Raw genomic sequence first — 26,067 nt, 5'->3', positions numbered from 1 at the left:
TCTCACATACGCCTATATTTATACAATGTCCACAGGTCTGAATAGCATCTTTCGTATGAGGGTTTTGCAGCCTGTTAATGGTACAAGAATGTCTGATACTGGACTGTCTCTACCAGAGTGCTGTAAACACCCCCACCTTCCACCCCTCCTCTGAAGCTGTAAGCAGACTTTGCTGCATTGTTTATGGACAATATTGTGATAGTTACTGATTGTCCCAGGTGTGGGGGATGGCTCTAAATCAAAATTTGTTCCCTCCACCACAAAGTTTAAAAAAAAAAAAAAAAACAAAAAAAAAACCAGCTGTGCAGAAACTTATTTAAACTTATTTTATTCCTTTGAATGCTGGGTAACAAACATCATTACACAGTGCAATTTAATAGAACAGGTGGAAGGGAACAGCTAATTCAGCTGAAGTGATATATAATGTTGTGATCAGGAATTCTAGAACTACAGCTCTTGCTCAGTTTCTCAGTGGTAAAACACATCACAAGCTGAACGTCCATCTTCCATTGGGACCCTCCGAAAGGGATCTGATGAAGACTGTGCCCTTACAACCTCTTCACGTTTAGAAGACCCCGTAAATAGAATTTCTGGACATCTTCCACTGTAAAGCTTTTTAGTATGCTTAGTATGTTTGAACCATTTAACTAGACTGAGTGTAAAAGTAAATGTAGGGGTGTAATAGGACTACAACGTTTTGGCCCATGAATCCTTGGCCAAAATTGCCCTCTACTCCCCAGTGTTATGTAGTGTGCTGCTTTCTTTTCAGTCCTAGTGATGCCTCTGTCAGGCTGTCCCCTACATACGTACGTGTGTGTGTAACTATAATATCAAGCATGTAAATCACTTTAGTGTCTTGCAGGATGAAAGGCATAGAGGAATGTGAAATTATTGCAATTGGACTGCTATTCACTCATCTGCGTAAAGCTTTATAATTTAATATCCTGATGTTACTATTACCATTGGCTTGGAGAGGGCTTTCCTGGCGCATTCTCTCTGAGAGCTGCAGTGTTGTCATACCTCAGTTTAACATGAGTCTTGTGAGATTTTGAGGCCTTTATTTTAAAGGCCCAACTCCCAATTGTGAGACTCGGAATTGCAACTTACTTTTAAAAAAATGAAAGTAGCTAACCTTCATGTCTCTGAAGAGAATCTTCAGTGTGAACCGTAAAGTCTCAAACAAGAAGGCAAATATCTTCCCCATGCCCCAAATTTGGCTTAATTATGGGATTTAAAAGAATTAATAATTGCCTGATTTTGGAGGCCTGACTCATGATTTTTGAATGTTTAATTTGGCAATACTGGGACTGAAACCTGTTTAAGGTTTCATTTGTGAGGCTAGCTTTCTACTTGAAAATATGAAGAAGAAGAAAATATGTTAAGAAATCTGCATATATCTTAAAAAGTTCTAAATGTAGCATACTGCTGAAAATGGAATGGCAGAGTCCAGTACAAAGCCAGCTAAACAAAAAGCCTTCCAAATTTCTTGAAACAGTTTTTCAGTTGCTTGGCTCTACAGGAGCTTTGGATGGTATATTTTGAGTATTTGATGATGATTTCTCCCTACCCCCACTTTAGTGAAACAGGATCATATCAGTGAAAAGATTGGACCAGAAACATTCTAGGATTCCTGTGATGGTCAGGATCCAGATACCCTAGGGGGAGAACAGAGGGTCTGAACCCCAAAGAACAAGCAATTGAATCAACTGGTTGCATACAATATTACTGTATTATAAAACTGTATTGAGTAAGGTCTTTTATGAAAGCCAGTGACACACTGGTGTTCAATATAGTTGTGTAATGTATGCATTAATGCTATAGGAACAATTATGGATACTTATTTTTAAGTGTGTGACCAAACAGGGAGAAACCGGTTCCCTTCCAAACAGAAGGGAAGGCAGCTGTCTACCTGTCTCCAATGTAAATTAAGCATAATGGAATCAAAACAAGGGAATCCACATTTATGCACAAATCCACAGAGGGATGGGAGGTCAACAGGAAGGGAAGAACAGCAGGAGGTTATTCTGACTATGGGAACAAAACCATGAATTTTGGGAAATATAAGCAGAAGCAAAAGGCCATTTTAGCAACCATCACTTAGGAGACAGGATACAGCACTTTCTGAGCCTGTGAAAGTTGGAGGGGTGCTGGTAACTTGATGTAAGTAAGAAAACTACTTAGGTAAAGATTGTAACTTGCAAAAATTAACTTTGTCACTAGAAAGACGTTTTGTTTTGAATCATATCTTTTTTTTTTACTCTTGCTTAGTATCCCTTAAATCTCTGTTCTTTGTTAATAAACTTATTCTTAGTTTTACTATAAACCATCTCACTTCAATTTAACAGCACTAAATATGAGTCTTCAGCTAACCTAACAGTCTGATGTGTCTTTGTCACTGTCTCTTCGGAGGCAGCGAACATCATCATTTCTGAGTGCGCCCAATGAGAGGGACTGGACACTGCAGGGAGACGTCTCTGGGAAACTCGGGAGCTGGGGTTTGCTGATTGTTACCTGCAGGCAAGGTTTAGACCAAGTTTGCTAGTGAAGCAGACAGACTGGTGTGGCAGGAAGCTGACACACAGTCTAATCTCCATCAAAGCTCCCTCTTGCTAAGACAGTGAGTTAACATAATGGCTTATGGTTCTGGGCGGCCCTGAGGAGACCATCACAATTCCATGAATATCTGTGCAACTAGGACTGTGGGAATAGTGTTAGAAGTAGGCAAAGCATTGAAACTCCCTGAATCGTTGCAGACTAATCAACTATTATAGTGTGTGCTGCATTTCAGATGAAAATCAAGATTCTAACTGAGATGCTGTCTTAAAGAAAGAAAACCCAGGTGTAAGAGAATGAGCCATGCCCCTTCCTCACTGCCAGATATTTCTCATGTGAAAGTGCTGTGGAATGTTTACAAATACAGAAAATGTCAACTCCATTGCCGCTCCATTCTGCCTTTAGGACTGTTGGATAATGCACTTAATGGATCCCTTCCCATCTGCTCATCTGTGTGCAATGCAGCTCCACTCTGACTGTTTGCTGGCGTTTAATTTATAAACTTCAGATAAATTGGCACCAGTCCCTCATATCACTTACATGTTAGTGTAACAAAAGTTCAAAACTTTATTCTGTCCTTCTATTTAATGTAGTATTTTTTTCTTATTCTATTGGCTATAAGCCACATGCTTGCAAAGTGTCTGTACCGTATTCACCTCTGTACTGTATCCGCTGAGTTACTAAGGTAGCTGGTGGGCTGAGAAGACCTGTTGAGTTGTTAATAGTTTTGATAGGCCTAACCTCCCGATTTATCTGATCTGACTTCAGTGAGGATCTGTCAGGGCCCATACAGGGGCAGTCTGACCTAATGATCGAAGTCCAGTGTAGAGGTGGTATCATGGTCAGGAGTCAGGCCTAGGCTCACAACTCGAGTCAAGCAGGAGCTGTGCCAAGGGTCGGAGGCGGAGGCAGAAGCCGGGCCAAGGGTCGGAGCAGGAGTCAATAACTGGGGTCAGGATGTGGGAGCAGGAACAAGGTGAGGTAACAGGAACAAGGAATTGGGAACCAGGAAAGGAGGCAGGAACTTAAGTTTAGGGGTCTGGTCAGCAGCAGGCCTAGCAACTAGTTGCTCAGACAAGGGGTGTGGCAGGAACAGGAAGCTTTATGCTAGGAGGTGACCAATCAGCGGTTGGCAGCTAGTCAGCTGATCCTGCTGAGGTAGTAGGTATAGCTTCTGTTTGCAGGGTATCAGTTGCACTTTGCACCACTGCGCTGCAAAGCCCAGACAGGGAAAGAGTAAAGCTCCTGCTCAGCACCTTGAGCCTGGATTCAAGACCTGTGGTGCCTGACAGGATTTGGAATTGCACTGTGAAAGAAAAATGCTGCCTACTTTAACTCCTGTCCTCCCTTTCAAAAAATTTTTCCCAGCTATCCTTAAGAATGCCGCTGTTTGACTTTTTTTTTTCTGAAAAGCTCTTTGCAATCCATCTCACTGAATAACTGTAGGGCTGTATCCGGCCCTTCAGACGTTTTAATGTGGCCCTCGAGCTCCTGCCAGGGAGTGGGGTCCAGGGCTTGCCCCGCTCCAGCACTTCAGCCGGGGAGCGGGGTTGAGGGCTTGCCCTGCTGCGTGCGTGCTGTGGCTCCGCACAGCTCCCGGAAGCAGTGGCATGTCCCCCTCTGGCTCCTATGCATAGAGGCAGCCAGGGGGCTCCGCTACGCATGCTGTCCCCACCCCAACCACTGCCCCCGCAGCTCCCATTGGCTGGGAGCTGCAGGGGCGGTGCCTGTGGACGGGGCAGCATACAGAGCCGCCTGGCCACACCTCCGCATAGGAGCTGGAGGGGCGACATGCCGCTGCTTCCGGGAGCTGCTTGAGGTAAGTGCTGCCTGGAGCCTGCACCCCTGGCCCCCTCCCGTGCTCCGGCCCCCTGCCCCAGCCCTGATCCCTCTCCTGCCTTCTGAACCCCTCTGTCCCAGCCTGGAGCACCCTTCTGCACCCCCAGGCGGAGCCCTCATCCCCTCCTGCACCCCAACACCCAATTTTGTGAGCATTCATGGCCTGCCATACTATTTCCATACCCAGATGTGGCCCTCAGGCCAAAAAAGTGTGCCCACCCCTGCTCTAGATGTAGTTTAATCTTCACCTGTAAATAAACAAGGGTTTGTATCTGGAACTCTTTGTGCCAGAGTTTTCTCCTGATGTTGCTTGGTATCATTAGAAATAGAGATCACTATTGTTACATAGTCTAGGAGCTTTGCTGGGACTAGGCCCACAGTGAAAGGCAACACTTTTTCTAGATAGCTGCTCTCTTAATCACTGCTGTTTTACCATTCTGATGTCTCTTAATACCCAGGAAAGGGCTTCAGTAAGGAAGTTAAACTCCACCATCACTTGTAACAGTTGGACTTGCAGAGAATAAAGCAGATTAGATAGCTTGGAGTCTTACATATCCTTTTAACTTCTTCTGTAAAATGAAATACACTCACATGTGTCCATGCCCATCCCACAGCTCTGCTTAGTGTCAACACTCAAAACAAGGGGCTATGGCCCTCTCTGAGCACAGACAACTTTTGTAGCAGTTATTTCTGCACACAAGTCCATTTAAAAACTATAGTAATTTATGAGGTGTGTGCTCTTATGTGAAAGAAAACAAACCAGCCACTATGCAGGCCTTTTAAATTCCTGAGTGCGCTCGTAGGTACGACGCAGATAGTGAGGGGACACAATTCTATGCTGGGCTCAACTGCCCAAAGTATTTGTGCTGGTGTGTATATATATTTATGAGCCTGTCTTTCCTGGGGATTCACCTGGCAGGTGAAGACTCCTGGGCAGAATGATGAAGCTCTCATTAATCTTCTTGCTCTTGTTTAGGATTTCTCATGCTGCCTGCTGCAGCTCCTGTTGGAGCAGGGACTGGCCTCTCACAGTGAATTGAAATGGCCAAGATTAATATTAATCCCTCTAATACTGCAGCTCATGATATAGTCATTAGGTGACTTGGAACTAATCCTGCCCACCTAACTAGTGTGATTTATTAAATACACATGGAGGATTTAGTCTGAATACAGCTTGGTGGAATAGGCATCAAATAAATACCTCTGTGTGTCTGTGTTAATGCTGGCAGATTGGGACACAATTGCAGGACAAGCTGGGAAGAAACAGGAGTGGAAAGGATGCTTATCGCAAAGTTCACTAGGTTCTATCTTGTTAGGATTAGTGTTCGTGACTTCCATAGCTGGAAGCTGCATGTGTCAAGAGGTGAATTTGGATAGAGGGCTTAATGTAAGAAGAAACTTCCTAAAATCTGCCATTTAAATAAGACTTATTTTTGCTCCAAGGATTTAGAAAGTAAACGAAATACAAAGGAATTTACACTATTCGCTTCACAGGAAAATCTGTTCAAAATCTTTGGCATACTGTGTGGAGAAAGCCAATCCTGCTAGCCTCAAATTCAGGGCAGTGGAATATGCCAATTAATAAAACTCTCTTCTGCAGATATTCAAACTATTGAGTTGGAAGGTGTGAGTTAATTAGTACGAGATCTCAGAATACCTATGACTCCAATGTTGAAGCTATTTCTTCTTGATAGATTTTATTTTTCATTTTAACAGAAAAGGACGTGAGGAAGGAGGCGTATATTTAAAGAGTAAGTCAGGTTGGATAGGGCCTCCCATTTGGGGGAAGTGGAGCCTACCAGTTCACTCCAAAGATAGTGGAAATCATAAATTGCATTTCAGATTGAAGTGCCTGCCTCGTGGAGAATTTAGAGCTTTATTCATTGTCACATAAACAGACCAGGGCTTTCTGTACACTGGAGAAAAATTAGCATTAGTGATGACTTGCTAATTTTGGTGCCAGTCAGTTACTCACTTGACTGCCACTCTGGTCATTGATCATGGCCACCAAACTCTTCCACCATGCTCGCCATACCTCTTCTCTACCTCATTCTTTCCTCTCCTTCCCAGTTATCTTCATATTTTCTTCTCATTCCTTCTACTCTCCCTCAGGTTTTTTTGCCTTCACAAAATTTACAATCACCCCTTTTTATCTGTGTGCTTTACAAATCCCTGTTTAACCCCTGCATCTTCCTGTGACAGATACCACACCACTGGCCCTTCCTCAGTTTACCATCTTTGCCCTGCTGGACACTCACTCTTACGCTTCACCCTTATTTCATCTTTCCCCTCCCTTCCTTCCCTTCTCCTCTCCTTCTGGGGGGATGTGGATGTATGTAAATTATGAACAGTTCTTGACGGGGCTTAAAAACATGTTTAAATTTCTTTAGGAGTTAAGCAAGTAGCTTAAAATATCTCCCTGCTAACTTTTCTTCATGAAAATTAAAGAGGCATTAATGGATCACTGGGGTGATATCTTGGAACACAGATTAGCTGCCACAACAATCCATTTAGAGAGTTAACCCCACAAATTCCCTACCCAGAATGAAGCTGAGTCAACCTGCTACTGTTCGTTATGATTCACAATAAAAGAACAGAAGGAAGGCAGTAGTGCACAACTGTAGTATTGATATTTTCTTTTCAGAGTTCTGGAGATTAAATCCTTCCCATTACTGTTAAGGTATGTCTACGGTGCGAGCACTATAATGGTACAGCTGCAGCTGTAGCACTGTAGTATAGACACTTGCTACAGTGACAGAAGGGTTTTTTCTGTCCCTGTAGTAAATGCACCCCCTCAAGAGCTGGTAGCTATGTCAACGGAAGAATTCTTCTGTTGACCTAGCAGCATCTATACCTTGGCTTAGGTTGTCTTAACTGTGTCCTTCTGGGTGAGTGATGAAGCTACGTTTACCTAAGTTTTAGCTATAGACTAATCTTACAATATTTATGTCATTGGAAAGTCTTGGCGTTCACCTTTCTGCTGGCATGGCTAGCCCTGTATTAACTGATGCTGCCTGCAGGTCCATAAAGCTGCTGTCAAAGTACAAGGTAAGTTGCTTACATCTTTACACTTCAACCTTCAGGCAGACAACTTTCTAACACAGGGGTGGGCAAACTGGCCCATGGGATAGCCACCCCTGTGGCGCAGCGGGGCTAAGCCTGCCCTGGTCCCACTTCGCTCCTGGAAGTGGCCGGCACCATGTCCCTGCAGCCCCTCGGGGGGGAGGGCAGAGGGCTCCATATGCTGCCCTCGCCTGCAGGTACCGCCCCCTGCAACTCCCATTGGCCAGGAACGGGGAACCGCAGCCCATGGGAGCTTTGGTGGTGCCCACAGGCAAGGGCAGAGTGAGGCGGAGCCGCCTGCCCCACCCCACCCCGAGGAGCCACTGCTGGATATGCTGGCCACTTCCGGGAGCGGCCCTGGGCCAGGGCAGGCAGGGAGCACACCGCTGCCACTCCGGAGCCGCTCGAGGTAAGCGGCGCTGGGCTGGAGCCTGCACCCCAAACCCCTCTTGCACCCTGCACCCCAACCCCCTGCTCTGAGCCCCCTCCCACATCCGCACCCCCTCCTGTATCCCAACCCCCTGCCCTGAGCCCCTTCCTACACACCGCACTCCATGCCCTAGCCCTACATTCATGGCCCTGCATGCAATTTCCCCACCCAGATGTGGCCCTCGGTCTAAAAAGTTTGCCCGCCCCTGTTCTAACATGTCTGTATGGCCTTAACTCCGCTGTGATTCTTTCTGCTTCCTTTTTATTCTACATAGGTGCAACAGGGTGCTGTTAGCAGCTATACATTGAACCCTTTGGAAGCCAGCATCCTAGTCAGTGACAACACTCAGGGCTCTGTGTGTAGTTAGAGTAGGAGGGGCTTAGGTAGTTCGGGCTTGGAAGGGTAGAAGGAAACACTTGCTCCTGTAGAAAACCTGATGAACTAATGAGGTAACTAGCTCACTAGCTGGATAGCTCTGAGAAGAAAGCAAGCAGTATAAAAGGCTGAGCAGAAGGGAGCCCGCCATAACTGCTGCTATGTTGCGATGTACCTAGAGCATAAACAGTACTAAAGATACTTGGTGGAGGTACCCTGACGGAGACTGTTTTTGCTGCTTAACTGACAAAGAGGGCTTACTAGCCAGGGTTTCCAGGAGCTGATGGGGAAGCCTGTTCACAGAAAGAGTTAGTGATAGATATTTTTTCCTCTCCTCCCTACTTCACTGTAAACGTACATGTTTCAAAATAAAGCAACATCCCTGTCATTCTCGTATCCCGGATAAGGATCTGTCAAACTAGCCAAGTGAAGTTTGTTGAACCTCCAGTGCTGTTATTGTAGCAGACTCTTTGTAGCAGGCATTTTGTTTTTTGGCAGCCTCTGGTATTTAGCAGTTATTTGGCTTTCTGGGGTGGCAACACCTCTTATGTTAATCATCACTCTCAAGGTGGCTACCAATCAGGGATCTTCTTATTCCACTAACAAAGATGTGGCCACACCAAATACAGGAAGACCAGGAATCTTAGTGGCTAATGGCTGCATGTCTGCTCAGCTACAGTATGTGTGTTGTTTTAAAGCAGGTGCTATAAAGTTAGAAATGCCCAATTATAAAGATAGCAGCTATTTTTTTCTAGAGAAGAGAGGAGTGAAAGTAGCTATCGCTTATTTTGAAGAGAGGATGGAACTTTTTGCATCAATATTCAGTTGCCTTTACCAGTCAATGTGGGAATACAGCTGTGACTTCTCATAAGATAGACAAGTTCATGCACCAGTTCATCAGAGACCATATACAAATCCGGAAAGACTAAAGCTGGTTATAGCTAAGGAAATTCAAAATATGCTAGATATGAAACTTACTGAAATGTCCCTGTCTCTGGTGTTTTCCTGTTGTCTCGGTTCTGAAAAGGGATGGTCAGATGCAATTTAGTACTTTTTGTAAGATTAATGTCAGTTTAGTTACTATCCAGTGCCGAGAAGTGATGAATTATCAGGTTAGTTGGCATTATTAAATTTAATCTTGATATTGGATCTTACCAAAGGATATTGGCAAATGCTGAACTCAACTTTTTTTCTTTTTTCTTTTTTTTTTTTTAACATGTGAACTGTGCTGTTTGGACTCCAACAACTTTTCAGAGAACGATAAATGATCTTTTGTGTGATGATGCTAAAGCATGCAGTGTTCTACCTTGATAGTGAACTTCAACACTACTTGGGGAGGATTGCTCTGAACGTTCTTATAAAACAGATTGAAGAATCTGGATTTGCTATTAATCTGAAAGCATGCTAAATTGTAAAGAAACTAGCTAGGTTTTTTTTTTCTGGAAAATTGAAATGCTAAAGTAGAGCAAAAAGAAAAGGAGTACTTGTGGCACCTTAGAGACTAACCAATTTATTTGAGCATGAGCTTTCGTGAGCTACAGAACAAGATGAAAGCAATTGTGGTAGCTAAACAGCCTAGGAAGAAAGAGAAGGTAAGGTTTCTTTTGGGTTTAGCATGTTGTTACTAGCATGTTAGTTGCGAGTTATTTCTAAAATAACTGCTCACCTCATAAAAATAACCCTAAATGGATTGAAACTTTTTAATCTATAAAGGACACCTTTGTGTTCTGTACCAGTCACATGCAGTCCAAGTATCTGATATTTTTTACATACTTTGTTGGGGTGTGGGAGCTCTTTAGAATTAGGCCATGAACATCTCCAGGTAATGTAACAGATGTTATTGCATAGGGAAAAACCAGCTTCCACTACTGAGCAGCAATGTCTCACTTCGGAATGGGATGTGGAGGTTTTAAGATATCACTACCAAGCAGATACTTTTATCTTAGTGACCGATTGTAACCCATTAATAGTTAGAATAGGTGGTGTAACTCCAGATTGTGAGCTCTGTCACTGTCTTCACTCTGTTACATGTGTGTACAGAGCCTAGCCGAACAGGGCCCTGATTGCTAATTGAGGCTGAGATGAGCTACTATGGTACAAATGTGGTATAAGCAGTCTAATTGTTCGCTTGAAAACATGCTTTTAAGGTTAAGCTGCTACATAGTAGCTCCCTATTTGGTAAGTAACATCCGAGCACCCATATCCAGTAAGAAATGCCTCTCAAAATACAGGCCAGGTGGCCACTCTTCCCTTAGGTAGGAAGGAATGTGAGACATGGGAGTCTCTAGCTAATTAGTTTGGTATTCTTTTATTTTGACTTTCAAAGACTTGCTATAAATATTATCCAGTAATTGCCTATGTATTGTAGTAGATGCTTGGGACAGGAAACTTGGGCCACTACCGGCATACCTAAGGGTTTGTGTGTGTGTGTGTTTGTGGTTTGTTATCTTTAGCTAGCCAACAGACTACGTGTTTTGGTGTGACCTAGGGATGAATCTTGCCTGTTTTAACCCAAGTCTTATTTTGTTCCAGTGAGGAAACATTGGGGACAGAGGGGATTTTAAGTAAAAGGAGTTTTAGGGTGAAAGTAGATACTTGAGATCAACAATCTTTTGTCCAACTTTGTGGTGGGGGGCTGGGGAAGGGAAGTGGTGAACTAGATGTTGACACAAAACAAAGTCAGAAACTGGGGCTTTGTATACATACCCCTAGGAATATGGTGTGAACCAGACCTTAGGCTCTTGTGAGTCTGGGATATATAGTTCAATATATGTGGGAGAGGAGCGGCTTTTTTGTTGCACAAGTGTTTGTGACGGTGTCAAGAAAAGAATGTGCATTAAAGAACAACCTCATTAATGGTGAAATTATGTGGTTAATTTAATTGCATATGAATTATTATGTGCTTTTTAATGAAGGGGGAATTATCTTAATTCTTTTGGATGGGGGATTTTGGTAATCTCCTAGGACAAGGTTAGAGCAGAAGTTCTGGGGGCACATCTCAGCATGGGTTAGGCAGTGCCTGGCTTCAGTATTGAGCTTTAGGCTTTCCTGGGTGTCATTGGATGTTTTGGTGGATAATGCTTTAGGCTGAGTACAGGTAGTCACTTTTGTGTATTTTATATTTTCCTTATCTCTTTAATCAGTCACTTTTATTACACCTTCCCTAGTTTTTCAATAAAAGGTCCTCACATCTCACAGTGCCTGTCTTTTTGCAACTGACCACTTCTATCAACTTGTGATGTCTCTTGCCCGCCAATGCTGACAGTTTCGTCACTTTTTTTTTTTTGTTCCTTCCCTGCCACTCTGTCAGAACATGTGTGGGTCAGAAAAAACATCATGAGTCTCCTGCAGAGGTGGAGATTAGTGGGGGTAAACCCCCACACCTTTGAAAAGCTGCCAGTTTATTCTTTACAATCATCCCTTTCTCCAGCCTGGAAGTGCTCTCTACCTGAGAGCAGCAATCTGGCTCTCCAGAGGAAGAGTTGTCATCCTTCTATAGTTTTTAGAGTAACAGCCGTGTTAGTCTGTATTCGCAAAAAGAAAAGGAGTACTTGTGGCACCGTAGAGACTAACCAATTTATTTGAGCATGAGCTTTCGTGAGTTGTCACTGTAGGGGATGATAGTAGAGATCCACCTTCCCACCATTTCTGTGAATGAATAAGAACAGGCGGTAGCATGTCACCTCTGCAACACCCCCATCCTGTTTGGTCCAATGAGTAAAGGATTCCTTGCCCCGACTGAGTTAGCTTCACCAGTTTGAATTTGTACAGAGTAACAGCAAAATTATTTTAACCCTGAAACCAAGGGAACAGTATAGCCTTGTCCATTGTTGATGTAGAACCACAGTCTGCTTTGGCTTTTCTTTTCACTGCCTAGCACTTTTAGCCACTTCATCATTTTCCCAACCCCCACAACTGTGTTAGCTGGTTCTGATCAATGACAGGGTTGACCGTGACCAGCTTCTTAAAGTGGTTAAACGCTGTCTATTAGTGTTTAAAAACATGTTAGGTTGATGTTGAAAAATATAGTATATTAGTATAGACATACTCTTTGTCACTGTGGTCAGTTCTCTTAATGTACTTGCGTGAAACAGGTGCATTCAATCTCTTGGTTCATGTGGTCTCTGCAGTGGCATATCTAATCTTTAGCAAAGGAACCTGCACTTCCAGATTCTTGTCTTGGCTTCATAGTATGTTTGCAGAAAAACTATGGGGGCAGGAGGAAAGGAAGGCTACTTCCTCCCATTCATTCTCCCTCTTTCTCTTGTTTGAAATGTGGAGTGAGTAGCAAAGTATTCTGGCATTCCCTAGAGCATGTCATCCATCTGAAGGAACCCAGCAGGTGAAGCAAATGTATAAGGAGCATTTCTTTTTCTCTCTCTCTTTCAACGCACACACTGGTGGATGTTTGTACTCACAGAACTAGTGTGAAATTTAGTCACAGCCACAGCATGTGTTCCAATTTTCCAGGGAAACTCTCCCCCAGCTGTGGCTTTAACCCTTTCCCCATTCTGCATCTTCCTGCTGTTTCCGTAGTTCAGGATATTTGGAAAATGAGGGGAATGGTTGAGACCAAAACTAGTCTTGAGAAAATGAGGCAAGATTTAAGTTTTAATGATCTGACTGGGAAAAAGGAAAAAGGTAAGCTGTGGTTGATTGGTAGGGCATGCTGGGGGATGCTCTTATTAGTTTTCTTCACATAATGGAGAATTACAAGTTTTCCTTTTTCATACAAATCTTAATGTACCATATTCCCTTTAGTCTTCCATTTCTGCACATGCTAAGGGCTTATTTATAGACAATTTGTACTGCCTCACCCTGCTTGTTGTTCTCTAATATCCAGGAACCAACTTGGCTACAACCACACTGCAAATAAGTTGTACTGTAGTAATTTTACTGGAATGGTTAAAACAGTACAAACTACCTAATGTGGATGCAGTTATACTGGTGTAAAAGTACTTTTACCAGTGTAATTGCATCCATGCTGGGAATTGTACCACCATAACTATTTCAGTAAAATCACATCCCTAACCAAAAGAGTTATCCTGGTACAAAAACTGTGTATGCACCAGGCCTAAGGGTTCCTATACTACTTCTCCTTGAAGTAAGAGGTGCTGTGCTAAGAGTAGTTTTTCTCCTGTCTGATGCAGACAGATGCCTCTTGTATCCCTTGTTAAATATGCTACTGACAAAGAATGAATGTGTTGATATTTTTTCTTTCCTTGGATGGGAGTGGCATTTCTTTTAAAGCAGGTTTTCATGTTACCAGTATATTTATTGAGCCAGACATGGGAGACTTCCTGTTAGTGCATTGGAATAAAATATGGGATAAATGGACTCCATGAGCCAACCCTCTAAACTTAAACCTAAAGAGGGTATGTAGTTTTGTAACTTTAAATTTGAAATTTATGATTGTGTGGGTGGAGGAGAGAGGTGGGGAGCCCAAATCTAAGCCCATTTTAGTAATAACGTACAGGTATATGGTACTTTACATTCTGAGGAATTCCAAAGCAATTGGCATGCTATATAGAAATCCTTTCCCCAAACACTGAAATGCAGTTATGACTGGTGTGGAAAGCAGCATGTATTTAATAGAGCATACTATTAAGCAGTCTTTGGCGGGTAGTGAATACCACATCTAGTTCTAGAGTGGAGACACTGTGGCACACTTTTCTTCAGCTGCTTTTCTCTTTGGCTGTACTGATGTAGGTCATGTGGTCTTCTTTGTCTGCTGCTGCTCTTTTCACTCAATTCTGTATTTGGATTCTTTTTCCGTTAAGGTTGAGCCCTTAGTAGAGCTGGAAAACCACATCTTCAGGCTGTCTGCTGCCAGATCACAGCAGTTTGAATTGGACACTTAAAAAGCTGAAGCAGGTGCTGGAAACCCTATTCCCCCTTTGGTGTGATTCATTGAGTGCCAGCTTTCAACTGAGAGTGGGGGAGGGGGCCTCTATTGCCAATAAAATATAAACATGTTTAATATTAGTAATCCTCTCTCACAGTAGAATAAAGATTCTACGGGCTGTTGATAGTGTTGCATTTTCCTGGAGATCAGGGTGGCTACAGTGTAGCTGATGTGGCTACAATGCCATAGCTCATCTTTTGTATTGAGACATGAGTATGTGGCTCAAGAAAAGAGCATTCCATACTGGGGCTTTGAGTTCTGCACACCACACCTCTTAAACAAGAGAGCCAGAGCAACTTGCTCCATTTTTAATTCTAATTAACATGAGGCCCTCAGACTCTAGAAAGCTATTAATGTGGTTCTTGTGTGGGGGGAAAAGCTTGAGTTCCTTTGTTGACTCTGTATTTCTGTTTAGGAGTCTTTTGTAAGAAAATTATGCGTGTGTTTTTGGTACCAATTTCTTTGGCAAGGGTGCTAATGTGCAAACAAGGCATGCTTTGTGTTACTCATGGTATTGACCATTAATGGGGCCAAGAAGAAGGGAATTGCTTAAGTTAGTGAATAGTATAATAAACCACACTATTAGTTTAAAAACAGTTGCAGTGCTATTTGCTTTTGGACTAAGCAAAATTTAGAGATCCTTACTCTTCCTATTGGAGAGATGTGATTTATCTCCTATATATAAAAGGTAGAAAGTGTTTCTGAATTTCCACATCTGCCTTGTTTGGGTTATTTTACATCCTTGGAAACTTTGCCAGGCTTTTCTTGGGTGCTTGTTGGAGAAGGTGACTGGTTAGTGAGACTGTGGCTGCAGAGATCAGTAGAGCTTCCTATCACTGGAGGAGAAAACCCCACAATCAATTGGGGGTTGTCAAAGCAAAGATTTTATAACACTGCTCTGGTAGAAGAGGGAGTTAGAAATTAAAGTGTTTTGAGCAGCTTATCCTTTTTCATAACTTAGTTATTAGCTTTAGTTTTTAGGAAAACTGCAGAAGTCTCTTGTTTTGATGTCTGCTTCAACAGATCAAAGCCCTCAGGTAGAACTCTATCTGGCGTACTTGTGTGTCTCAGAATAATCTGGACCTGGACTAAGCTGTAGGTACTTTCCTAAGAAGTATTAGGTCATGCTTCCATGTTACAGGAGAGCGGTGAAAGGGTTAAAGTGGAATATCACTTGCATCACTTCTCTCCTCGCCCCTACCAGGAACAGCTCTTGCTTCTGCTCGTCACTGCTCCTCTTGTCTGTAGGTCTTTTTTCTGTCAATTTTTAATTCAGTGTGATAAAACATCCGTTATTTGTAAGTTGACTGAGCATAAAGTATTTCATTATAAAACGGTCATCCATCACTGGGAGGCTGGGGGCTGCAAAAAACATTAACTGGGCACTTTTGGCTGGAATTCAGCTTTGCCAGAATAATGCAGCTTCTGTGTAAAGTATGCAGCATAAAAAAATGGACTGTTCAGGAAAACAGGTGCTGGGCCTGCTCTCTCAGAGCTTTGGGATTTCATCCCAAGTTTTTGGAAGGGCCTTCCAAGTCCTTCTGTTACCTATAGTCAGACATTCAGACAAATGGCCTCAAAACTAAGCAAAATCATTTTTGTATATTGACATATCTGCATATACTGTTCTCAATAGGATCTTTTCAAGTGCTTTATATTTTAATTCTGATTCTTGAGCTGTAGGTGTAGGAACTGCAGGTCCTGCATCTTTTCTAGCTAGTTAGATGCCCTGTGGATTTCTAGGAGTGAGACCTTGTTTCCCTGGGTAATACTTGGTTGGCCATACAGTTTTCCAAATATGCATCTTTTCAGAGTGTTTTTAATGCTGTTATTGCTGTGAATCTAGAAATTCTGCACTGGAAGAAGTAATAATTGCCTGCTCCTAGCTCCTGTTTTTCCTTGCAGCTAATAGATGTAGATCAGTGTTGAATTGCCTCTTTGAGGTATGTGATTATTATTGAGATGGTTTTGAAGCAAATTTGAGGATGTGATGGGAGCATGTTAACTGTCTGGGTTTTTGAAACAGTTGATGTATCTGGAAACAGGTTAACCTGATCTATTGAGAGAAGTTGAAGTAGATCCAAAGAGGGTTTGCCCCATCCATCCTTTCTTCTACCTCTTCTTTCCTGAGCATTTCCATAATCCTTTTGACTAGCTGAAAGGTGAGGAATAGAGAACATCCTGTGCCAGTACCATTGTCAATCGTGGTGTAAGGAAAAGATTTATTGGAGAACTTCCTAATCCAACTTCTTTAGAATACCTTCTGAAATCTTTGGCCACTGAAGGTCAGCAACTTTGTGTGTTGAGGGATGTAGTCTTATACCTACGGAGAGATTTCCTTTGGAGACAGTACTGTTATATTTTTGGAAGCATGAGCGATGGGTACAAAAGGAAGAAAATACATGATCATGAATTAAATAACTGAGTGACCAGTTCCAGTCAGACACTTCTGAAAGGGCTTGCTAGTCTTTTGACTGCTGCTCTTTAAAATGTGAAGTATTACCCCTCAAAAAATAAGTACTCTCCTTGTGTGTCTGATCCATAGCATCCGAAAGATGCTTAGCTCAGCTTTAGAAGGTTGTGTCTAGATTTTTTTTCTAGTGTACCCAGAGTGTTACAGTTTTGACTTTTATTGTGAATACTGAGGTGTGTGGTTGACCGGTCAGTTCGTAACTCTGAGGGTCTACTGTACTTGGTGCTTTTCTTAAAGCAAGTAGTGCATCTACATGAGAATTTCAGCTTTAGTTTTAAAATAAGTTCTTCGAGTGATGGTTCACGTTGATTCCAAGCAGGTGTGCGTGCGCCACATGCAAGGTTGTCGGAAAGTTTTCCCTTAGCAGCTCCTGTCGGGTTGGCTGTGGAGCCCCCTGGAGTGGCGCCTTCATGGCGCTCAATATATAACCTTGCTGACCCAACCCCCCTTCAGTTCCTTCTTACTGTTCATGACGGCCATTGGAACTGTTTTCGGTTGCCCGGCAAGTGCTTCCCTTAGTTTTCTTGTTGAGCCTGTAGTTTTCTAGTGTAGATTTCACTTAGTAATTTTGTTTAGTTTAGTGTACATAGTAGGTTGGGTTAGGGTGTGGGGTCATCCCCTATCCCTTACCTCCCCTCGGCTCCGGGGCATGCCTCGGGGCCAAGGGTTTAAACCTTGCGGGACCTGCGGTAAGCTCATGCCAATGGGCGACCCCCCATGACGCGTGCCTGAAGTGTCCGGGGGGCAGAGCACCAAACAGACAGGTGCAAATTCTGCAGATCTTTCCACCCTAGGACAAAGAAAGAGAGGGATTTCTGTCTGAAAGAACTTCTGATGGAGTCCGCTCTCTGACCACAGCCCACCACGGAGCGCAGGGATCCGGTACCGAGTGCCCCGGCGCAGAGTGCCCCGGCCTCGGTACATGACACAGTGCCAGGGAAAGACTCTGATTCAAGAGACCCTCGGCTCCAGCGCTCCCTGGCACCGTAAGCAGTGCAGACAACCAGGCACCACTCGTGCTTACCAGTGTCGCACAAGCGGCACAAGAAGACAGACGGGTAGTTCCCTGGTGCCGAAGGCAGTGCCAAGTGCGACAGTAGTGCGTCCCACAAAGGAGCCTCAGCGTCCAAAGACCAGGAGTCAGTGCCGTCAACTTCGGTTCCCTGAAGGTGACTGTTGAGTCCGGCCCCCAGTGACTCTCTGGATAGACAGTGCCAGGTGGAGGAGTTGCAGTCCCTCTCCACTCCGGACACTTTCGAAGCCGCCAGGGACCTGATAGCAATGATGGCCCCATAACCTCTGGCTATCAGGCACAAGCCCCTGGTACCGTGGCGCCATGCTGCGGCAATCACATTCCCTGGCACCGCTCAGGTTCACCATTCCTGAGGCACTGTTCCGCAACTTGGGACCCTGTGCACAGTTCCCTGGCTCAGTCTCCGGCATTGGCCTCATGACACCGGTCCCCAGCATCTGCAGAGTGACACCAGTCCCCATCATTGGCCTCTCAGCACTGATCTACAGTGTGGAAGCATTGGCACAGGTCCCCAGCTCGATACCGCTCGGCACCGCCGTGGTCATCGCAATCTAGATCAGTGTCATCTGACTCATTTTATTCACGCCACAGCCGGCGTAGGTCGCATCGGTGCAGAGTTGAGGCACTTGGCTGCATGGCCTCCACATTGGCAGCCACAACCTCAATGGCCCTTTTGGCCCCCTGGATTCACCAGGCCCAGGGGTCATTCTCCAGGGGCACCTTTGAGGCCCGAGCTCCCCAGCAATAAAGATAGCCCTGCGCCTCAGGTATCAGAATCGATGCTAGCACGGGGCCCACGGCCTGTCCAGGACACCGTCAATGCAACAACAACTACAGCCTCGACAGCCAGCCAGACTACTGCTGCTGTGACAACGGTCAGTGCAGAGCCCACAGGCCCTGACCGGAGGATGCTAGAGAACTGGAATATCAGGAGAACCTGGTACCACCTCTAGCCTCCTCATCCTCGTTTCCGGACAAGGCGGTTACAGGGACTTCGACCTTGGGACCTCCCCGATAGACCACCATGCGCATCAGGACATCTTGCGCAGAATCACCCCCAACATGGGATTGCAGGCGGAGGAGGTTATCGAACCAGAGGACCCCATGGTCGATATCATGATGCTGGAGGGTCCCTCCAGCGTAGCTCTGCCCCTAATTAAAACTATACAGAGCAATATTAAAATGCTGTGGCAGACCCTGGTAAAGATCCTGCTTATGGCAAGGGGAATGGAGTGCAAGTACTTTGTCCCATCCAAGGGATATGAGTACTTGTGCTTTCACCCACAGCCCTGCTCCCTAATAGTGACCGCGGTCAACAAGGAGAGGCAGGGCCAGCAAGGACCGACTCCCGAATCCAAGGAGTCTAAAAGATATTAGACTTTTTTGGTAGAAAGGTCTACTCAATGGTTGGCCTGCAGCTGAGGATATCTAACCAACAAGCTATCCTCAGCAGATACAACTTCAACTCGTGGGCCTCCATGTTGAAGTTCAACTTCAGGGCTGAATTCATGGCCATTGTTGATGAAGGGAAGGCGGTGGCAGGAACCTCTCTTCAAGCCTCCCTTGATGCAGCAGACTCTGCTTCCTCGGGCTTTAAGCAGGCCTTTCGAAGGGACGCCCGTGGACGGTGCACCTGCCATGACACTGGATCCTTCCCCTTGTTTTATGAATTGTCTATCCCACTTCTACCATGCTTGGTCCCAAATAACATCAGACCACTGGGTCGTTCGCACGGTAGAGGTCAGATATTCTCTTCAATTCTGCTCCTCCCCTCCCTCCCACCACCCTTCCCCGTCCCTCTCCGGGGACCCTTCTCACGAGCAGCTCCTTATCCAGGAGGTGCAGACCCTTCTTGCCATCGGGGCAGTGGAGGAGGTTCCTTGGGAGCTTTGGGGCAGGGGATTCTACTCCCGTTATTTCCTAGTCCCCAAGGCCAAGGGGGGTCTCAGACCTATTTTAAACCTGCAAGGACTCAGCCAGTTCATGGTGAAGTTGAAGTTCCGAATGGTCTCCCTGAGCACGATCATCCCTTCCCTGGATCCAGGAGAGTGGTACGCCGCCCTCAACATGAAAGATACATACTTTCATATAGCCATTTGGCCTGTGCACAGACAGTTCCTACGGTTTGTGGTCAACCACAGACATCAGTTTATGGTACTCCCATTCAGTCTATCAATGGCTCCCTGAGTGTTTACCAAGTGTATGTCAGTTGTAGCAGCCTTCCTCCATAGGAGGCAGGTACAGGTATATCCCTACTCGACGACTGGTTAATACGGGGACGCTCCAGGGAGCAGGTAGAGTCTCAAGTCCGATTCACTTTCGAGAGACTGGGACTCCTTCTCAAAGTGAACAAGTCAACCTTATCAGCAACCCAAAGAATAGAATTAATCGGGGTGGTGCTGGTCTCGGTACAGGCAAGGGCGTTCCTGCCAGAGACGTGGCTCCAAGCCGTATCAGACAGACATTCAAAACCTCAGGCAGTACCCAACCACTACAGCAAGGGGATTCCTGAGTGTCCTGACATGCCCCTACAGGTGTGGCTTGCATTGGTCTACCACCCAGGGTGTGACAGCCTGGACTCAGTGGTCACCGTGCCAGAGCAAGTACTTGAGTCCCTCCAATGCTCGACCTTCAGTCAGTGTGCAAAGGAATCCCCTTCAACAGCCCACAATGCTCTCTGTCTCTCTAGTAACGGGGCTCATCTGGGAAATCTCCGAACACAAGGCCTATGGTTGCAGAACAAGTTCTCAGTCCATATCAATATCAAGGAGCTCAGAGTGGTGTGACTAGCCTGCCAGACCTTTCTGTCCCGACTACAAGGCCAGTGCATGGCAGTGATGACCGACAACACCACTGCCATGGGAGTTGTGAATAGCCCACTCCATTCACCTGCAGGCATCATATCTCCTGGGAGTGCAGAACAAACTAGCGGATCACCTCAGCAGGTTGTTCCACAACCATGAGAGGTCCATCCGTCCAGATGTCATACATTCCATCTTCCAAAGGTGCGGGTTTCCCCAGGTAGATCTGTTTGCCACACAGAGCAACAGAAAGTGCCCAACTTTCTGCTCCTTCTGGAAACACAGCCAGGGCTCGATCTTGGACGCGTTCATGCTATCCTGGGGGGACCTTTCCAATGGTTCCACTCGTACACAAGGTACTGTTCAAGATCTGCAGAGACAAGGCAGAAATAATTCTGTTGGCCCCAGCATGGCCAAGCGAACATTGGTACACCACGCTTCTGGAGCTGTCTGTGGACACCCTGATCCTGCTACTGCTTTACCCAGATCTCATCACCCAGGACCCTGGTCGCTTCCACCACCCAGACCTCCAGTCCCTCTATCTCTTGGCATGGAAGCTTGCCTGTGCTCGGAACCGGTAAGGCAGGTTCTCCTCGGCAGCAGGAAACCATCCACCCGGGCCACTTACCTAGCAAAGTGGAAGAGGTTCACTTGCTGGTGTTCCCAGCATCGCACACCTCCACTCCAGGCGCCTATACCACTTGTCCTGGATTACCTCCTGCACCTGAAACAACAGGGCCTAGCAGGGTCTTCTATCAGGGTATACTTTGCTGCTATTTTGGCCTTCCCCCCAGGAGAGTTGAGGCGTTCCGTGTTCACCAACCCCATGGTAGGACGTTTCCTCAGGGGCCTGGAAAGATTATATTCAGACTCAACAACCTGTGCCTGCATTGGACCTCAGTCTGGTCCTCTCCTGGCTAATGGGGCCCCCTTTTGAACCATTGGTGGCTTGCTCCCTTCTGTATTTGTCATGGAAGGTGGCATGCCTGGTTGCCATCACATCGGCTAGGAACGTGTCCAAGTTAAAAGCACTAACCTCCGACCTACCCTACATGGTTTTCCACAAGGACAAGGTGCAACTCAAGCCTCACCCAGCCTTCCTTCCCAAGGTGGTGTCCCAATTTCATACTAGCCAAGACATTTTTCTACCAGTCTTCTATCCCAAGCCTCATAACAGTGCAGAGGAGCAGAGGCTTCACTCATTGGATGTCCGGCGTGCGCTAACATTCTACATAGAGCATACTAAACCTTTCCAGAAATCGAACAAACTGTTTGTTGCAGTGGCAGACCGGATGAAAGGGCTCCCAGTCTCTTTGCAACGCATTTCTTCCTGGATCATGGACTGCATCCGCACATGCTACGAACTGGCTAAGATCCGAGCCCCAGCTATTACAGCACACTCCACAAGGGCACTAGCCTTTTCAGTGGCTTTCTTGGCGCAGATCCCCATTCAGGAGATCTGCAGAGCAGTAACCTGATCATTGGTGCATATGTTTACCACTCACTATGCTATCACTCAGCATTCCAGAGATGATGCGGCATTCGACAGAGTGGCGCTCCAGTCAGCGATTCCTTAACTCTGACCCCACTTCTTGGGGAGGGCTTGGAAGTCACCTGATTGGAATCAACGTGAACAATCATTCGAAGAAGAAAAAAACAGTTACTCACCTTCTCGTAACTGTTGTTCTTCGAGATGTGGTGTTCATGTCCATTCTAATACCCACTCTCCTTTCCTTCTGTCGGAGTAGCTGGCAAGAAAGAACTGAAGGGGAGTCGGGTCAACAGGGTTATATATTGAGCACCATGAAAGCGCCACTCCAGGGGGCTCCCCAGCCGACCCAACAGGAGCTGTTAAGGGAAAACTTTCCGATGACTTTGCACACAGCGCATGCACACCTGGAATGGATGTGAACAACACATCTTGAACAAAAGTTATGAGAAGGTGAGTAACCGTTTTTTCTATCTTCTGTGATTTCGGAGAAACTGGTAAACTCAGACTCAAACTAGAAGGCAAAAAACCCCCAAACTATTATTGTTGTTGTTTTATTTTAAAAGTCACATTTTGGGGGGGCCTTGCTCATGACTTTTGAACACTTGGGCTTGGCAATAGTGTGCCCATCATGATAATATCTAGTCTCCTGATACAACAAAGTGATCTAAATGGTGCTCAGGAACTTGCCTGCTTCTCCTTTCAGACATACATGTTGGCATAATTTATCAAGGATTAAACAGTGTGTCAGAGAAATTTGCAGAGTGACGGACTTCTGCTGTCAGGCTAACAGGTTTTAGGAAGATGGAGTGGGGAGAGAGGATGTTTGAATGGGGAAAAGTGGATGTTAGCAGGCAGGCTGGAGAGTGAGGACGGCCATACTTTTTCCATGCATAAATAAAATCCCCACTGGAGTTGCTGAGGTACCGAAGAAAGATGAGTTGTGCTTGGTCTGGGCATTAATGTTGCTGTATCTGGTTATTTCCTTGATTGGTAACTCAGTTGAGCAAGATGAACCCTAAGCTAATGATGCTTTGGTGTGTGGGTGTGTATGGGAAGGGGGTGGCATTGACTTGGGATCTTGGACTGGTTTCAAAACTATTAAAAACAGCAACAAAAACTTTCTATCTAGTTTTTACATCTGGTCACTATAACACTCCATATTGTAGTTAGAATATATGTAGTAGAAAACTGATGAAATCACTGGAAATCCTAAATACGACATAACAAACCCAGTGGAACTGGGAGGATGGGGGTGGGGATAGATATGTAAGCATCTACATTATGATGGTTAATTGTTCTGTGATGTCTCTTCCAAAGTGTTTTTTTCCAGGTACCTTCCTTCTCTCAGTTTTCTTAGAAACATCCAGCAGAAATGGGTAGGAGACTGTAGGAGAGGAGTTCTTTGCTGTGCGGTCGCAACAGCAAGTTGATGGGGTCTTGGTCTGATTTTACCAACTGAGTCACTTTAGAGAGAAAGGCAAGAATGGGGAGCTGAAGCAGAAGTGACATGACTTGCCAAAAATCACCCAGGAGGTGAAAGTGGCAGAGTCAAAATTAGAACTAGTCTCCAGATTCTTGGTCTGGTATTCTTTCCACTGGACCGTGTCACCATCTGATGGTTCTGTTGTCTGTATACACACTTGAGCACCATCAGGGCCAAAATTATGTGGTATCTTGGTTACAAATTTGAAGGAAACTCTACTTTCTTTGTATTTGAGCAGGATTTTGGCATAAATGATTCTATCCCAAAGGTCATGGTAGCAAAAATGCCGAGGGTGAGAGGTTAAAGCAAATAGATTGTGTGTGCTGGTCTGTTAAGTGTGTTTTATAATTCATTTGGAGGGTTGGGCAGTTCTGTGCCCTGAGGGAAGGAGAGGAAATGAGGAAACCCGCATAAGTGTGTGAATTGGGAGGTGGCTTGAGCAAACAGGTCCTGTTTGTCTGTGTGAATTAAAGTGTGTGCTGTGCTGTCACTTTTAGGTCAGTCTGACTGCACACTGGCCAACCAGTCAATGATGGTCTTAATAAAGTCAGGAGAAGAGACACCCAGCTGAGCTTCCAAAGCACGTTCACAGATTCAGCTACTGTGGGTAGTAGTATTGGAGGAGTTGTTGGCCCACACAGATAATTGCAAATAGTTTGCTTCTTTAACACTAATTTCATCCTGTAAACTGGTTACAGTGCCAGTGCCCTCTGTGCAGGAGGGCTTCTGTGACTCCTCACACTTGTTGCCCAGAGTGTACTGGCCATCTTTCTAAGGATTGTATCAAAAAGTTGATGGTGTAGGCAGACAGGCTACATGTTGTGGCTCGCTGTCTGGGGCAGTGGCTGAAATAGTACTCATAGTGGTGTGCAGACCTCCAGATAGAAACCGTATCAACTTCCTGGAGGAGCTTATGGAGCTGCTGTAGAGCATGGTACTGGAATACCCCAAATTTCTAGTCCTCTGTGACCTCCATCCTCGAACTACTGCTGTATACTTTACATTATCTGTAATCTCATGACCAATGGAAACAATAGAATTCTCTTAGACCAGGGCTGGGCAAACTTTTTGACCCGAGGGCCACATCTGGGTATGGAAATTGTATGGCGGGCCATGAATGCTCACAAAATTGGGGGTTGGGGTGCGGAGGTGGGGGTGAGGGCTCCATCTGGGGGTGCGGGCTCTGGGGTAGGTCCAGAAATCAGGAGTTCAGAGTGCAGGAGGGGGATCCAGGCTGGGGCAGGGGGTTGGGGTGCGGGCTCTGGGGTGGGGCTGGGGATGAGGGGTTGGGGGTGCAAGAGGGTGCTCCAGGCTGCGACCAAGGGGTTCAGAGGGTGGAAGGGGGATCAGGGGTGGGGCAGGGGGTTGAGGCGCAGGAGGTGGTCAGGGGTGCAGGCTCTGGGCGGCGCTTACCTCAAGCAGCTCCTGGAAGCAGCGGCATGTCCCTTTCCAACTCCTACGTGGAGGCGCGGCCAGCCGCCTCTGTGCGCTGCCCCATCTGCAGGTGCTGCCCCTGCAACTCCCATTGGCCTCAGTTCCCAGTCAATGGGAGCTGTGGGGGTGGTACTTGGGGCAGGGGCAGTGTGCAGCGCCCCCGTCTGCCCCTACATGTAGGAGCCGGAGGTGGGACATGCTGCTGCTTCTGGGAGCCGTGTGGAGCCATAGCACGTGCAGAGTGGGACGAGCATCCGACCCCACCTCCCCGGCTGCAGCGCCAGAGTGGGGCAAGCTCTGGACCCCGCTATCCAGCAGGAGCTCGAGGGCCGGATTAAAATGTCTGAAGGGCTGGATGCGGCCCCCGGGCTGTAGTTTGCCCACGCCTGTCCTGTACGCTCTGTGGAATTAAACATGTAGCTGGGGACACACTAGATCAGTCTGGTCTTCAGAGGAGTGGCCATTGAAGACCCATCACCAACATACTGCTCTCTTGGTCTCGCCTCCTCCTCCAGGCAAAGGTCAGAGCCTGCCTTCCTTCCTACTCCTGCCAAAGTAGCCATGTTCATGCTGCAGGCCCTCTCTGCAGCTTTTGATACAGTAGACCGCAAGGTATTACTAACCCCTACATGGAATAGCAGGAGTACAAGGATGACACTGCTTTATAGTGGCTCCACTTGCACTTCTCCAACAGAACTTAATGGTGATGGCTAGCTGCAGCTCCTTTGAAAGCCTCACCTGCAGGGTCCGACAAGGATCCATACTATCCCCTCTTGTACAACAGCTGTATGAAATCACTAGGAGAGATGGTGAGATTCCACAAGCTCAGCTGGCAACAATATGCTGCTGACACTACACTAGATCTCATTAACCATTGTCACCACTGATGCAACCACCACCATTCTTAGATGTCAGAATATCTACAAGAGATAAGCTCTTGGATGAAGAGCAGGTGGCTTAAGTTGAACCCAGGCAAGACCAATTTGGAGATGCTGTCCCAACTTTCCATTGAAGGGATTCAGTCCTCATTCATCTAAGTGGTGTGAAGCCTCAGGATCTTGTTTGACTCATCACTAAACTTGAGTAGTCAAGTATCTCAAAATACCTTCTTTTCCAGTTTGCTAGAAAACTTTTCCCCTTCGTCCTGGATATAGACCTGGCCACAGTGACATGCATTTATTTCTGG

The 26,067-nt window shown here is 45.8% G+C and overlaps 1 protein-coding gene across 11 annotated transcripts in view; it reads left to right on the top strand.

Annotated features, from left to right (window-relative positions):
- The window catches only part of GBF1 (golgi brefeldin A resistant guanine nucleotide exchange factor 1), a 178,424-nt gene that overhangs the window by 54,450 nt on the left and 97,907 nt on the right, over window positions 1–26,067 (top strand). The window lies entirely within an intron of this gene.

Source organism: Natator depressus, chromosome 7 (genome assembly GCF_965152275.1).
Source record: "Natator depressus isolate rNatDep1 chromosome 7, rNatDep2.hap1, whole genome shotgun sequence".
In the NCBI taxonomy this organism is placed as follows: Eukaryota; Metazoa; Chordata; order Testudines; family Cheloniidae; genus Natator; species Natator depressus.
Note: the sequence above shows the minus strand (reverse complement) of the source record. Positions and strands in the feature narration are given on the sequence as shown.